General features: G+C 39.2%; 1 long non-coding RNA gene across 1 annotated transcript; it reads left to right on the forward strand.

The window, feature by feature from the left end:
• Nucleotides 1–1,477: 1,477 nt before the first annotated feature.
• Nucleotides 1,478–13,220, forward strand: LOC123652794. Its single transcript, XR_006742286.1, has 3 exons — nucleotides 1,478–1,488; nucleotides 11,411–11,418; nucleotides 13,156–13,220. It is a non-coding gene; the product is annotated as an uncharacterized LOC123652794 (long non-coding RNA).
• Nucleotides 13,221–13,455: the final 235 nt, after the last annotated feature.

The following is a 13,455-nucleotide window of genomic DNA, read 5'->3' on the forward strand; positions in this document are numbered from 1 at the left end:
AAATATTTTCCCAGACAAGAATTCAAGGGGCCTGGTTTGGGGGTTCTGGTTCTGGCTCTGTCATGAGGTTGTGATCAATATGTCAGCTAGTCTGCAGTTTATTTGAAGCTTTTATTTACTTCCCAGGTGACTTATACAAGAGTTCTAGCTGTCAGTAGGAGGCCTCAGTTCTTTCCCACCTGGACCTCTCCACAGGGCTAGTTGAGTGTTTTGAGGACATGGTGGCTGGCTTCCCCCATGAGTGATTCAAGACCCTAAGGTGGACGCTGCAATGCCTTCTATGACCTAACCTCAGAAGTTCCATGCTATTACTTCTACAATATCAGGTTAGTTGCCCAGGTCAGCCCTATTCAGTGATATACTAGTAAATCACCATTGCTGAAATATAGAACAATAGGAATGACCTATTATGAAACTATGAAATCTGACAGAATATTGAACCAAAATGGCCATAAAATGAAAATAGTTTTATTGAAATATAATCTTAGAACTTGAGACATAAGGGTTGTGCGACTGTAGAAAACAAGATTTATATGTTCTTTTAGGAAGAAATATTTCAATGCTTCACTAACTAAAAATTACACATGGTGAAGAATAGGTTGGTGATAAATGAAGAAATTAAACTAAGTTTACTTCAATATTATTTCAATATTTTACTGAAATGATAAAAAATTTATTTTTACTTTTAAAAAATCTTCTTGAAGATTAATTCATGTAGAAACTTGGCCTGAAAAACAAATTGAAACCATTTTAAGAAGCTTTAACACAGAATTAGTACATATAGTATTAATTTATGCAAAGTGGAGTTAAGATATTTTCTGATAAGATGATATAGGTTTTTAATGTAGTCAATCTGAAAAATGCAAGTAATTTTTCTTTTGTTGATTTATTCACAAAACCAATCCTAGCATATTAAAATATACCAATCCTAGTATATTAAAACTGGAAGATACTATGGTGATCAATGAGATAGTCTTCCATGCAATGCAATAATTCTTTCTGTAGTTTTTTTGATAGATGGTCAAATTTTTACTTTGATATCTTCATTGTTGGCAATTCTAGTTTAAATGTATATTTTTTTCAGGTTGAGTGAAAATGTAACATATTGTAAATCCATCTATTTCTGCCTTTAGAGTAGCAAATAATCCACTTCTGCTTTTGTTTTTTTTAATTATTAATTTTTTACAGAGAGGAAGAGAGAGAGATAGAGAGCCAGAAACATGGATGAGAGAGAAACATTGACCAGCCGCCTCCTGCACATCCCCTACCGGGGATGTGCCTGCAGCCAAAGTACATGCCCTTGACCAGAATCGAACCCGGGACCTTTCAGTCCGCAGACCGAATCTCTACCACTGAGCCAAACCAGTTTCGACCACTTCTGCTTTTGGATGACAGTCCTCAAATATCTACCTCCATCTTGCTTCCTATATGTCATATATACCAAGATCCAGGCTTTTTACAGATAATATTCATTAACACTGTGCTATTGTAAAAAGTGTCAAAATATAACTAGGAAATATAGATATACTTTGATATGCTAGAATTTGAGTTTAATACTTTACTACAGTATAAACTCTATGAAGGCAGGGCCTATATATTTTCACTCACCTAGAAAATTGCCTCGCACACAATATTTGTTTAATAAATGAATAAATGAACATGGTTCAAGTCAATGTGTGTCTTTTTGCTAGAACCTGGAATTTTTTTTCTTAAAACTTCAAGATTACAGTACCAGTGGAAAATAATATTTTGTATTTTTAAAAGTTTATCCCATTTAAAAATATTTTGTCAACAAATTAGTAAAACATCTTTATGCCATTGGATAAATTCTGTCTTTTACTGTACTAGCACAAGTCTAATGTCCTAAAGGCATTTTCTAAAACCACAAAAAGAAAAATTATATTACTTCCAATGGGAAAGGAAAGTAGAACAAGAACAGTTCTGTGAACTGAACTAAGACCACATGACAATGATAATTTTTTATATTTATTCTTATAAAAGTCAACAATAGGATTTTGTAATTCCTTTTGAAAACACACACACACACACACACACACACACACACACACACACACTTCTTTCTTCCATTTGGGAATCATTAGATTTAGGTCTGGTTAGGACTCCTTATTGCATTGTGTACTCATTTTCAGCAATTTACTGAAGATGTTTGTTGTAAGTATAGATTTCGCCTCATTTTATTAAGCTTGTAGTAACTGACAGAATCAATGTCAAGGTAAGAGATTTACTTTGCATCAAAGCTATTTATTGAGATTAGCTGGGTTGATTTCAACTTTAATATCATCCTTCAGTAGAATCTACATATTTGCTCAAGTTGTTCAAGAATTACTGTTAAAGCTGCCAAAACACTTGCATCAGAGAACCCCAACTCAGTTACTCAGTTGCAAGACAACGAATCAAGGCACAGTCAGTACATTGGAGCAAAGTGAGGAGCCTCTGAAACTTGGAAATAAGACCATTTTGTATATGTAAGGCAAGTAAGACTCATAAAGTTTTACTTGAGATTAGCCATCTGTAGAAAATGTTAATGTGTGCCTGAGGTTGTCCATGGTTTAGATGAAATATCATTCCAAACATTATTTGCTCAGATTCCTTTTTTTACAAAACTACTTTACAAGTCAACCTTCCAGATATTTTTATTTTGAAGCTCTATTTCCCTGAAGAATAGACAGATCTGTGTCCATGGTCACTGGAAAACACACTCTACATTGTTAATGAATGTAATACTCCATTCCTGAATCAATCCCTGGCCTAGGTCAGTATTCAGGACCCTGTTCTACTCTGGGTGCATTGAGAACAATGAATAATGATCTCTCGGGGTGTAAAGATATAGGTATTCTATTATTAGCTCCTTTTAAATCTGTGTGGACAGCTAACATCTCTCCTTTTATTTTATCCCTAATCTCTCACCTAACTTTATTCTAGACCTTTTAAGCATTACACTGTAGTTGTCGATACAATGAGTAGATTTAACCACCACTACTATCTGATAAAATTGTAATTGAACACCATTTTGGCAGTAGCAAAGTACCAATTGGTTCAGCTCATTAAAGTTTTCTGAGATGTGAGCTGAACTTGACAACCAACAAAGGATGGCTTGTCAGATGAGTACTTACCTAATATTTTGGCATCACTGGCTCAGAAATAACTGTAATACAGAAGTTGAGCCTAATATCTGTAAAGAAAATATTTCACAATTGTAAAAATTTATCTTGTTCAGAATCTGTATAAGAGATTCACCAGACTATTCACACATAAAACATGTTCTTTAAGCATTGTAATTGAATTAGGATTCAGATTTTGAATGAAAATCTCTTTTAAGTAAGGAATTTTTGCTGATTCAAGAGAATTTCTAAAATGACTATCCTATAAAATAAAAGCCCAGCAACCAAATGGCAGAATGACCAGAACAACCAGTTGACCAGTCACTATGATGTGCACTTACCACCTGGGGGCAGGCGCTCAATGCAGGAACTTCCTCCTGATGGTCAGTGCACTACCACAGTGGGAGCATGCATAAGCAGCTGCTCCCGCTGTGAACCCCGGGCTGATGGGCAGGAACCCGGCTGTGATCATTGCCTCCTCACCCCAGGCTCCTCCTTCTTGCTCCCCCCTCCCCTGGATGCCTGCCTGTAGGTCACTCAGCGCCACGCTGTGCTCACAGAACTGACCCCACAGGCTGGGAGGCAGTAGGCCACCATAGGACTGAGGCCTACTCTGCCACCACCTCCCAGTGCTATTATCCCTGGGCTTGGCCCCAATCAAATCCCTTGTAGAGGCGAGTGCTCCAGCTCCACGGAAGATGCCGGATCAGGGAGCAGCTGCTCAGAGGGCAGGTCCACAACCGCTTGGCTGACCTGGATGAGCAGCAGCGCTCCCACAGAGGGCCAATCTCTGCAGGCCATGCCCCACAGGTGCACAAATCCTGTACACTGGGCCTCTAGTAATCTATATAGCCACAAAGACTAAGAATATAAATATTTATTTAGATAATAGAGTAGGCAGAAACATGGCACCTCTAAACATAGATTCACTTCATTATCCTCAAATCCTTAAATATTACCTTATATGGAAAAATATGTGATTAAGTTAAGGATATTGAGAGGACACGCTTATTTTGAATTAGCCAGTAGGCCTAAATGCAATCACATACTCTCAAAGAGGCAGAGGGAGATTATAAACAAGCAGAAGAGAAGATACTGAAGACAAGGTGCTATGAAGGCAGACCAGAGAGATGGTAGCCATAACCAAAATGCCAAACACCCCCGAAGCTGAAAGAGGTAAAAAATGGATTCTTGCCAAAACCGGTTTGGCTCAGTGGATAGAGCATCAGTCTGTGGACTGAAGGGTCCCAGGTTTGATTCCGGTCAAGGGCATGTACATTGGTTGTGAGCATATCCCCAGTAGGGCGTGTGCAGGAGGCAACTGGTCAATATTTTTCTCTCATCGACGTTTTTAGCTCCCTAACCCTCTCCCTTCCTCTCTATGGAAAATCAATAAAATATATATATATATTTAAAAATGAATTCTTCCCAATTCTCCAATGATAGTGTGGCACCCTGACACCTTAATTTTGGACTTCTGGCCTCTGGGTCTCTGAGAGAATAAATTTCTGTTATTTTAAGCCATCACGTTTGTGGTAATTTGTTGCAGCAGCCATAGGAAATTAACACAATAAGTAAAGGTTTACCGAGGTTTTGTTTTGCTCCCCAACTTACAAATCACACTCCTTTCTGTATTGGATTACAGGTAGAACTTATACAGTTGTATCTTTGATGAGGTGTATTGTCTCATAAAGTTATCTGAAATGTTCTTTAAAAAAATATTAAGAATCTTATATACTCTTGGAGTTTAAAACATTTGGCCAGACTGGTAAGTGTCAGGATGATAAAAATTAGGTGTTAGATTAATTTACCTCAATACAATTTGTGTTTATCATGATTATTTTTGGATAGAGGAATAAAAACACAAAGACAAAAAAGGATTCTCTTTTTCATTTCACTTGGACTTTCCAGATCCAACAGTGCACATTGTAAAAACAAAGAAAGGTGCCCTTATCTCAGATTCTTTTTTATTTTTATTTTTTTTATTGATTATAGTCTCATATAATTGTCCTTATTCCTCCATTCCCATCCCAAACCCCTCCCTAGATATGCCCTTCTTCCCCCCCCTACCCCCCCCCCACCCCCGTTGTCCATGGCCACTGGCTAGGCCCATATGTATGCACACAAGTCCTTTGGTTGATCTCTTCCTCTTACCCCCATCCTCCCTTACTTTCCCTCTGAGGTTTGAGAGTCTGATTGCTGGTTCTCTTTCTCTGGGTCTGTTTGTGTTGTTCATTATTTCCTCTAGATGTGTGAGATTATGTGATCCAAGAAATACCCTTTGCTTGAGTTTTGCACTTATTATTTCTTTACATAGAGAATTCTTTCTTTCCTTTAGCTTCCTTCATTCCCCAAATAAGTATTAAGTTGCTGTCATGTATTCAAAATGACAAAGACGCAGCAGTCCAAGAGGCAGGTATGGTCTTTGTCTCTAGGATAAGCACTAGCCCACTGGTGCCTTTGCACAAATCAGGAAAAGGTGCCACCTCTCAGCAGTCACAGCCTGGTTGTCCAGGGTTTGTCCAGCTGAATAAAGGTAGACTTTAGCCCCACTTGATCTCTTGGTTGGCTAATTTTGTGCACAATCTGCACAGCTATAGCCAGCAAACATACTTTGTCTCAAGAAGATTATTATGTAGCCAGGGCAGATATCTTCTTGGTTAGTACCTCCAGCACTCTACTCTACTTTGAAAAGGGACAAAAAATAAACAAACAAAACAAAACCCCAAACCCCACAAAAAAAACCCATCAGTTTCTGGATTACTGAATAGAGCAGGCTCCAATCCCAAATAATGTTGCATACTCCAGAGAAGGGTGAAATAAGAAGGTGAATATTGATACTTTCCACAACTGCATGCCTTCTCCCATAGAACCTTATGCATTTCTCTCAACAGGTTTTCATGCACCTAATTCTGTCCCACAGGTCAGAGAATTTGTTCTATTCTGTTTTTTTCCAGATAGTGAAATGCTAACAATCAGTCCTCTATGCACTGTGTAAGAAACCAACTACTGAGATGCCTAAGAGGAGTTTATGGGCTCTAAGCTGCTAAAATTTGTGGAAGGTGCTAATAGGCTGTAAGAAACTATTTGGAAAGATAACATATTGAATGAAAGAAACATTACAAGAACACATGTAGGCATAGCTACAACCTAGATGTGTGTGTGGAGGAAATGCCTCTCTTTGGGGACTACTCAGAATTACCACATGACAAAGATGGAGATTGTTGGTGAATTCTCAGTATACTTTAGCTTCTTTACACCAGCAACAAAGATACATATAGATAAATTATTCCTATCTCTTTTCAAAGTAAAGGTATATTTGTGTTGTTTCAAAAAAGAAATCATCCTGTAGGAAACTGGAAAAGATTGTGGGATTTAGGGTGTGTGTGAGAGGATTAGATATGTTTTGCTTTAAAAAAGATAATGGGAGAATCAAGTTTTCTCATTTTTCCCTATCATAGCATAGGGATTTAGGGACAGAAAACCTGATAAGTGTTTTTTGTTTTTTTTCCTTAAGTCAGGAAAAGAAGCCTGAATCAGTAGTCTAGCTTGCCAAATGGATTCTGACTTATAAGAAAGATTTGTATTTTAGGGGTTGGGGTTGAGTGGGAGTGGAGGAAAGGATGTGAAGGGGGGAAAAGCAACCAAGGAAAAGCTGCAAATAGTTATGAGGGAGCCAAAAAAGAGAGGCAGAGCCAAGACCGGGAAGATTTATTCCATTCTAAAATAAGGATCTCCACTGCTTAGTTAAGCTGAGAAAATGGTTTATGTTAAAATCGCCTGTATGTGGGCTAGCTCACTATAAACTTTCCGTTCAGATGACTGACCAACTCATTCAGTTATAATCATATTGGTCAAAATAGACATGGTTCTTTCTTTGAGTCATAGCTATTCAGATAGATTGTTATTACAGTTTGTGAGAAATGACTATGATATAAAATTGCACTGGAACAGAAGGTGAGATAGCTTAAAAGTAGCCTTATTTTTCACTTAAAAAATCTACTGTGAATAGAAAAACCCCCTATTAAGAGTCATTTTTCTTTTCTTTAAGTTCCATAGCTGTGCTGAATATGAAAGGCAGAGTTTATCTTCTTATATTCTGTCCTCACAGTTTAGATAAGAAAGGCCACAAGGTTAAATGTCTCTCGTTTTACAGCTACACTAGCTCCAGTTGTGGGCTTGAAACTTGGCTGTGGAAACTCGAGTGGGCTCCACTCCAAGCAAAACTGGCTTTTTGTATTTCCAGGTCCAGGAAAATGAGTTTGCAAAGCAGACCCAATCTCCTGACTGTAATGGACAGCACATAGATCTGAAAAGATACAGATGGAACCAAATGCAGATGTGGTTGACAAACGGGTCTTCGTGGCAGAGCACAGCTGCACGGGGCAGTGGTGGCCACAGCAGCGCATTTGCTGAACGGGACAGTCAGTACCACTAGAAGAAGTGGCATCCCTCTTTGTTCACGTCTCAGGAAGGCCTGGTTCACACTGAGGTTCTGTTGGTCAGCCTGCATTCCTGACTTCTGAATGCTGAGTCAAAGTCTCCCTCCCAGCTCACCGCATGGCCACCCACACAACCAGAAAGATGTGGTAATTGACAAAAGAGGAAGTGGTATGGAGCAGGAAAAGCACTTTGCTGCACCAGATTGCTCTTTTCTGTGGCAAATTGCTGAAACATGCCAAACTATAGGAAACAGTGCTCAGACACTAGCCCAGGCAGAGTTTAGCATCTACTGGGAGGCAGTACACTGTAGTGATGAAGAGTCCTGCAGTCATAGGTCCTGGACTTGTTTTCCAGCCCTTACAGAGCTACATGGGATTTGGGGTAAGTTAGCCAACTTCCTTCTGTGCCTTCGTTCCTTTATTATTACAACGGCGATGATAATAACCATACCCATATAATAGGGTTGTTGCCAGAATTAAGTGACTGAATATCAGTGAAGCACTTAGAATAGTGCCTGGCTTACAGTAATCACTAATAAATGTTAGTTATTTGTAACTTCAGTTCTAATTCTTTTAAAATTTACTGGGAGTATTGCCATCAAGATACTATTTAAAAGGACACAAGAGTGACACCTGGAATTATTTGCTCTGGAGAGTTTGCTTATGCCTTACATTTCCTACTAGATAGATCATTCAAGAATTCAGAGTGAAATAAAATTAAGGGGGGATTGTCATAGGTCATGACCTGGAGAAAGGCCCCTGTTAGATATAACTGACTGTAATAAAGGGCAAAGGCTGCGGCATTCGCTATAGTTCTCCTGGTCAGGAGCTAGTTTTGTCTCAGAATCTGCTCAAAATGGAGTTTTCAGGAGCGGACTCCGTTGGTCAGCCTAGCTGCGGTGCTTGATCTGGCTGCAGGGACACCAAACCAGAGTAGGGAGCCCAAATGACAACGGGAAGGCAGTATTAAAGAACTGTTGCTTGAAAGAAAGGTTGGACTTTGTTTATTTTTGTAAGAAAGTGCCAAGATGAATGACTGGAAATTTCATGAAACCAGCTTGGGCTCCATATGAGGAGAAAGTTCTCAATCACAATTGTTTTCAAATAGCAAGGGCTGTCCTATCAGGTTCTCATATGAAAAAATGGTCAGGGCAGAAGCTAGCCCTTCACCCATCAGAGCTGTACCTGTACATTCATTGTAGTGGGACTAATAATCATCCAACCACATTGTTATGTGAATTAAGTGAGATAGTGTGGTATGGCAGTTAGCATGATGCCTGGCACATTGTAAATATTTGAGGAATGGTAATTGTTGATACCACTACAATCACTACTGTCTCCACCGCTATTATTGCTATCGTTATTATGATTAATGGGGGCTTTACATGTAGCTAAGAGGCTGGACTATGTGATCTCTCCAGTTTCTATGATTGTTAGCTTATGCTTTTTATGGTCTCTTTCACTCAGGAAGTTGAAAAGACTTAGAAATGGGAGACATCTTACATTGTAGGATGTGGTGTAGCTCTTCATGTGTTTATTATGCTAGCTCCTTTGACTATTCTATTATTTATTATTCTGTACTTTATTTAGAATGGTTTAACCTGTGTATAGTTCAGCTGTATTCTTTGTTAGTATAGTAATTATAGACTTCTGTTTATAAAGATGAAAAAGAGATGGGGATAAAGAAATGAAAAAGAGTTTCAAGTTTAAATACCAAGATCTTTTATTTCTCAGCTGGTAAACAGGTTGGATGAGAATTATTTTAGAAAGAGTGGCACCTTGTTTATTTTCTTGTGAAGGAAAGTTTGAGAATTTTAATACTTGTTTGTGACTCTTTTTCTTGAGAAAAGAAATTGAGTTAGGAATAAAACTGAGTAAGAAATTAAAAAAAAATCAACATATTTTTCTCCAAAAAACCCCCAGAAAAAAAACAAAACAAAAACAGAACTTGCAGAAGCAAGATAAGAACAAAACATCTACATACAGGATATGTCTAAATGATGGGGAAAAGTGGAAGCTATTATTTCTCCTATTATAAATATATGCTCTTGGCATAAAGTATTTATATGACTAGAGACACATTTAATTGTAATCACCCTGATCATTTATTGACAGTAAGGTCAGGCTGCACAGGACACATTAAAATTTTCAGCTTTATCAACATCTATGAGATAATAGGGACAACAAAAAGGAGCACAGATAATTACGTTACAAAGAATGCAGAATCATAAATGGTTTTTACTCTATAATCCCTGCTCGCTTCGCAGATGATAAATGGAAGCCCTGTTGGAGTTTGGCTTCATTTCTATTTGTTCTTCCATGTGTGCAGTTTACTTAGGCTCCCTTCTCCTTGAAGGGTTTTTCACCCTTGCCTGTAGGCCTGCAGAGGCAATCAAGGCTGAACAATAGGTGCCTTCTTATTTCAAGTGGGCAATTTGCATTTCTGAGGAGCTCCTGACTGGATTGAACACATTTCACCTCCACTTCTGCCGCTCAGGGGGACTGTTCTTTCTAGACATTTACGTCTTCTTTTAGCATCGTGGGTTGTTGCTCAGCTTTCACGCTCCTGAGAAACATAAGGCACCTGAATTTGCACAAAGTCATTGTTTTTATTTCCTCTTAGATGCAGTTTTCATAAATTAAGAACTGTGGAGACGGGAAGTATAGATATTTTCAGCTTGTCTGCTTGGTTGGGAAGAGAAAGCAAGATATTGGAAAAGATACAGAAATGTAGGATCAAAATATATTTTCTTTTTCGTAGAGGGGAGGAGACATTAATACGCTTATTTAGTGAAGGAGCAGAGACAGTAGAGATGGGATAGGAGATGCAGGTCAAGGAAGAGGTGCAAGTTACTGTCCTGCTTACAATTCTCCAGTCTCTTTGGATTGACAAAGTCCTTCAGTCTTGACTGTTCTTCACCTCTCTAGCATTTTCTTTAATCATCCTCCACATAAAAAGGGAACGACAGAAGGGTAGAGCGAATTAAGGGACATTTCCGGGGGACATTGGGAGAACGGAAAAAAGCAAGGGAAGAAGCAATAGAAGAGGAAGCAGGAGAAGAAGGGAGGAGGGAGAGGGGGGAGGGGGAGGGTGGTAGGCGTGGCGAGGCTGGGGAGGGATGGTGGGGAGGAGGGAGAGATGGAGGGGGAGGCGGTGACGGTGGAGCGTGGGAGGGAGGGGGGAGGGAGGGCTGGAGGTGGAGGGGGGAGGGGGCGGGAAGCGAAGGATAGAAGGAAGCCGGAAGGCCAGGAAGGAAGGACAGGCAGGAAGCAGGAAGGCAGGAAGAAAGTCGAAGAAGCGTGAGACGCCGAAAAAGTAAGCAAGATAGACACGACCCGCGCAAGCTGCCATGACCGAGACCCTCTGACTACTCCTCCCCTCCCCTCACCCTACTCCTCACTCTCCTCCTCCTCCTCCTCCTCCTCCTCCTCCTCCTCCTCCTCCTCCTCTTCCTCTTCCTCCTCCTTCTTCTTGCAAGGCCACATTTAAGTTAACCTGAAAGCCTTGTTTAGATGATCCCTTTCTCTAGGAAATATTTTCTGACGTCCCTCTTCTTAGCTGAAATTAGTCACTTCAACTTGAACACCTTTAACATTATTTGTAGACTTTTATACTATTAATCACCTTATATTAAAACTTCCTATTTTTTATTTTTAAAATATTTTACTGATTGTTTACAGAGGAAGAGAGAGGATAGAGAGTTAGAAACACTGATGAGAGAGAAACATCGATCAGCTGCTTCCTGTATGCCCCCTACTGGGGATGTGCCTGCAACCAAGCTACATGCACTTGACTGGAATCATACCTGGGACCTTTCAGTCCGCAGGTTGACACTATCCTCTGAGCCGAACTGGTTTCGGCAAAATTTCCTTTTTATTTGTCTTTCCCCCTACAGGTGGCCATTAATTCCTTGAGGCCAGGGAGTGTGATTTGATAGGTAAGTGCTCATTAAGTGTTTACGAAACAAGGCAAAGAGTGCCACACCTGGGTATAATTGTACTTACATGAACTTTGCTTTCTTTCAAAAACTGTTGTTTGAACATCTCTTTGTTTTCCAATTTTCCCCTAAAATAACTGCTGCTTTCTTGCCTATTGAGAAGAGCTGCTGGGGTCCAGAGAGTGAGTACTCATATTGCCACTTGTTCCAAGGCTAAGGCAGGCACCATCAATTAATTATTGGGATTTGTCACACAACCTGGACACCACCTCTGCATGGTGGCTGCTACTAATGGATCAGAATGACACTTGTGACTAAACCTACTTGCTCTTCTTTTACTTCTCACAGAGTCTTCTTTTTCTTAAATCTTTCCTAGATGTGGTGGAAAAACCTCCCTTCTTCTCTAAAACTGTGTTCTCTGCTTTTTTAGGAATTCACCTGGCCATCTTCATGGGTGTATGATCTTCAAGCAATGAAACTCGGGTGGATTTTCATTTTATTTAGTAATTTATGGTTCTATTTATTCAGTAATTTAGTATAATTCTTTTACTCCTTATATATAAACATAGTATTAGCCCACTATTCAGAGGGAGGGGGCTGGGAATCCTTACCCTTTTTAGAACAATTATTGCAGGGGAGACGTTGAAGGGGATGAAGGCAATATTGTACCTCCATAAAAAGATCACATTGTACTTACATAGGAAAAATGTAAAGGAGTGAGGAACTCATTAATGACCATTACCTTTTTGTTGATCTCTTGTTCTCCATTCCTCACTCCACACTGTATATTTCTGTCTAATGGAAATTTATTAGTACTTACTTGTGCCAAGTACTTACTGTATTAGTACTCACCCAGTAAAAATGCAGAGACAAACAGCCCCCAAGGAGTTCACAGTCTTATCAGGGAAGGCATTAAGAACTAATGCAGAAGGATGCGCTGGATGATAGTTGAAACCATGCTGATATAACTTGGTCTGATTTGCCCCATATGCCCAGATGTGTTTCTAGAATTCGTGACATTTCATTTTAATGATCAAAGTTGCTTAGAATCTTTGTTCTTAATCTTGATTTGTGTTTGTATATAGGACAATGCCCTTAAATCGGAAATTGTATGTGAGTAAGACCTGTTATGGATTAAAAGTTTCAAAAAATATTATAAAGAGGGTATATACTTATTTTCTGAGTCAACATCAGAAGTTAGAATTCAGTAAGATTTAAGACTCTATCAGTTTAGAAAATATTACTAATTCTTTTTAAAGACCATCAGGGGGAAAAAATCAAAATAAAGACCATCAGATTTTGTTGAGTCTATAGAATTGCTTTGTTATAAGAGGCAAAAGACAAACTTTATTTAGAAAATTAAACACACAAAAAAGACATCTCCCCACCCTGTTTACTCTTGACTCAAATTGTAGCACAGGCATTAAAGAAAGCCTTGCTAAACGGATTGTGTTCTCTAGTGAACATTAACATTAGCACCCACATGAATATTATAAAAATGAGGAACAGAATGTACACAATAAACCTTAGGAAGATTCTGATGCAGATAAGGCCAAATGTTTCATTTTTGTTATTTAATGTAATGCTGTTACAACTTACTTGCAACATTATTCTCCTCACGGAGGGCCCCCTAATTATTTCATCATGCAGCAGGAAATCCTGGTAGGTCATATATAAACAGCCTGAGGCAGGAACCTCTTCATCTGATAGAGTAGGACATCTGACATCTGTGCAGCCCGCTGCTCACCCGCCACAATTAACCAGGAAGCGCAGACATTAACTAATGCAAAGGCAACTGGGAGTTTAGGATACAGTCGAGTAGCAAAGGTCTTTCCTAATCCAATAAATTCCTAAAAAGATGAAAACGAGACAGCAAATAGGTGACAATTTTCGGAGGAACTGAACCTTTGTGGCCTTTTTTCCTGTTTTCCAAGAAGCAGCAAGCCATCTTTC

Source organism: Pipistrellus kuhlii, unplaced genomic scaffold (assembly GCF_014108245.1).
Source record: "Pipistrellus kuhlii isolate mPipKuh1 unplaced genomic scaffold, mPipKuh1.p scaffold_m20_p_2, whole genome shotgun sequence".
In the NCBI taxonomy this organism is placed as follows: Eukaryota; Metazoa; Chordata; class Mammalia; order Chiroptera; family Vespertilionidae; genus Pipistrellus; species Pipistrellus kuhlii.